This window comes from Sturnira hondurensis, unplaced genomic scaffold, assembly GCF_014824575.4.
Source record: "Sturnira hondurensis isolate 20B ecotype Veracruz unplaced genomic scaffold, ASM1482457v3 Scaffold0004068, whole genome shotgun sequence".
In the NCBI taxonomy this organism is placed as follows: domain Eukaryota; kingdom Metazoa; phylum Chordata; class Mammalia; order Chiroptera; family Phyllostomidae; genus Sturnira; species Sturnira hondurensis.
The window spans coordinates 3,102,458-3,106,029 of NW_028076699.1; the positions used below are offsets into that span (position 1 = coordinate 3,102,458).

Here is a 3,572-nt window from a genome sequence, read left to right on the forward strand (position 1 = left end):
CTGATGCCTTGGCCCTTCTTTTATAAATTGCCTTTTCAGCCCTTCACCTACTGGTTTGGATTTGATTTATACTTGAGTATGAAATAGAGGTCTCCTACAGACATAAAAAGAGGAGATTATCCAAATCTCTTTGTGTGTCTCCTACATAGTAGTTGTCTCTCTTTGCCTCCCCTGCCTGAAATGGTGGGAAGGAAGTGAGTGAGAGCAATCACGGCAGAGAGCAGTGTTGGGTTTTCTAAAAAACGCAATTCCAGGAGAAGTTACAGGGCGTTACGAAGAAAAGAGCTCAGAAAAGTTGAAAAGTGCTGCATTAAATAAAACACACAATCATCCTAAATTGTGCTACACTATAGGGTTTTCTATAGCCTTTTGGTGGTGACACAGATGAGGAGTTCTCTCAGAAGTGGGAATGGAAGATACATAACATTTCCCAAGCACCCAGGATGCTATGCTGTTTGGACAACCCTGGTGTGAAAGAAAGAATATAGGCCAGGGTCTCTAGAGTCCTGTTCTTTTCTTAGTTTGCCACTGATGTGTTTTATGACCTTGGACAAATCTAACATTTGACCATTGGTAACATAAACAAGGATATGTTTGAGATGGGGCTTGAAGGGTGCATAGGATTTTGATAGGAGGAGTAAAGACATTGTAGGTGAAGGCAGGTGAATGAGCCAAGTACGAGGCACTTTCCAGCGACAGGAAACCCCATCATTCTGGCCTCCACTTCATAACAGCTCTGCTCTCTGAGTAGAAAAGACAACGGGCATGTTTACTTCTGAGAGGGAGACTTTCACCAAGTTCTTACTACTTCTGTTTCAATGCCCAGAAATCCACCTGTCTTTTCCTAAGTGTTCCTGCCCGCATAGGTAGACCACATCATAAAAATTTGTATTTGAAATAAGAAACCTCACTACTTCAGTCTCTTTGACAGCCAGACTTTGGGCTTATGGAGAAATTACGAATGAATGTCTTTAAAATCCAGTGAAGGATTTTTATGATCCGTTACTTGAATGGCAGGTCTAGAATTTTCATTCACGGTTTATTTTTACTAATTGTAGAATATATCCAGGCAAACTTCTTAGAAAGGTATTTATTTTATTATGAAAAAAAGAACATAAACCAGGACATTATTTAGACTGCTAATTATGAAATAAATTTCGCAAGTAAAAAAAATCTTGAATTTACAGAGGACCTGCATGTCAATCCCCCCCAGTTTCCTCTCGTTGGTGCCTGGCACTGTGGGGCGGGGGAGTGCAGCAATGGGTAACATAGTCACTGTGTTGTCAAGGAGCCCACAGTGTGTGGGGAGACAGCCTAGAACCCAGCTAAAGATAATAACAGTGTCCTCAAAGCTGTGTTAGTGTCCATGAAATAAAACCTAGAGATCCCAAAGGAAAAAGGTGACTGTCTCATAGGGGAGAGGCAGACGACTTCACAGTGATGATGTTTAAAGTGCCTTATAAAGCTGGAAAGGGTTTCGTCTCTGAAAGGAAGGACATAAAGGCATTATTTACTCCAAGAAGCCTTCTCTGACTGCCATAGCTAAATCAATTTCTTCTACTATTGCGCTCATAAACAATATCCTCCCCCAACTCAGTGTTGGAGGTATAACCTTTGAGTTTTCCATTTCTTTGTAACATTTTGTAGTTAATATCTGTCAAGTTAATCTAGTTAATGTTAGACTACATGTCTATGAGAATGGAGACTGTGTTTTTCTTTCTTTCTTTTTTTTTTCACTACCCGGAACATAGGTCATAGAAGGAGCTCAGTAAATGTTTGTTGAATGAATGAACAACATGAGTAAAGACAAAGAAGCAGGGGATAAGGGTCTTTGGGGAGAATGAAGAGTTGTTCATTTACATGGCTAGAGTAGGATACAGAGTTGGACATGAGACTAGAAAAAACTTGGGCAAAAATTTATTAGCTGTTAGCCAGAGTAACCAATAAAAGTGAGAGTCAACCAGCATTTCTAAATAGCTGGTTTAACTCTTCCTTCTCTCACCACTCTTCTCCAGGTAATCTGTTGTTTTGAATACAGTGGTTAAAAGTCATTCTATCCTAAAGCCAGGAGAGCAGAACTCTGTGTTGTTGTTTTTTTTAACATCTTTTGATTCAGAGACATCTCATTCTGTATACTCACTCAAAGAGGAACTTTCAGAAAACAAAATTCTTTTCAGCCTTCAAAGTGAAGTTCATGTACTGCCCCATGGAATCCTTGAACCTCAGAAGTAGAAGGGATGTGAGCTGAAGAAACTGAGGCTCAGGTTGAGGAAATGACTTGTTGGAGGTCGCACAACAAGGAAAGAGCAAAGCTGGGACCAGAATCCAGATGTATCTGATTCTATCTCCTCTCATCCTTCTCTACTTTTCTGAAACCACTTGTCTTTCATTTGGCAAACTTCTGCACTTCCAGGCTTCCTGCCCCAGAAGAGTTTCCTGTTTCACCTCCAAAGCCATCAGCAGCCCTTAGGCCCCTGCCAAACATCTGGCACTTGACAGGGATGTTCCCTGCTTCCCCCTCTCTGCAGGGTGCTGAAGGGGGTGGGTCAGGAATTATGCCTCGATTCTGTCCAGCAGGCAGAATGTAAATAAACAGGAGCAGGAAAGCACATGTGTAGCTGGATAGTGGTCGTTATGCTTTTCTCTCTGTGCGGCTATCTGCAGGAGAGCCTGGCCACTCATTTCTGTAGGTGCCTCAGACCTCGTCTCCCTCCTTGGTGGGGAGTCCTTGAGACTGCTGCTCTCTGTACCCTCAATTTCCACCCTTCATCAACCTTTTTTCAACTCTCTGAAGTGCTTATGTGTCCCATGACATGCCATGTTCCATCATACGCCACGTTTTTATTCTCGCTGTGTCCTTGGCTGGTAACTCTTTCTCCTGATCTGTGGGCCTTTAAGAAAGCTAAGTTCAGGAGAAACTTTCTCTGTGAAGCATCCTTGATCCCTTCAAACTTAAGGGCTTCTTCACCTGTTCTCATTCTGCATGTTCAATCACTTTATACTTCTATGACAGCATTACCTTAGTAGGTTATACTTGTCCATCTTCCCCATCACGACTGTAATAGCTCATTCTTGTGAACCTTGGTGGGTCTACTCCTGTGCTACATGTCCCAAGCATCTGAGGTGTTAGCAAGCAATGTTATGGATCAGGTAATGCAGTTTGTTGAGCTAAGTCGGCAGTTTGTGAAGGATTCAATTTGACTGGTTAAAAGATGCTCCAAACCTGGTAGGAAAGAATTACAGAAGATTGCCACGGCAATAGCAGTAGGATTTGCTATAATGGGGTTTATTGGCGTTTTTTGGTGAAATTGATCCATATCCCTATTAATAACATTATTGTTGGTGGCTGAACACCTTTCTAGATGAGGGTTTTTGTCTTGGTTATTGGTGAATAAGTGAGGATTTGAGAAGCTCATTGAGTAAAATATTGCCTACATATTTTGTATTCTTCTTTCATTTTTTCTTCCAAGATGTTTTTTATTTCTAAATAAAATAAAATTAAAATAATTTCAAAAAAGGATATAATAGCTAACATTAATAACTACAATTTATTAAGCACTGACAGTGTTAGG

The 3,572-nt window shown here is 40.9% G+C and overlaps 1 pseudogene; it reads left to right on the forward strand.

Moving 5' to 3' along the window:
- Nucleotides 1–3,141: 3,141 nt before the first annotated feature.
- On the forward strand, nt 3,142–3,350 carry LOC118985042 (protein transport protein Sec61 subunit gamma-like; annotated as a pseudogene).
- The last annotated feature ends 222 nt before the right edge of the window (nt 3,351–3,572 follow it).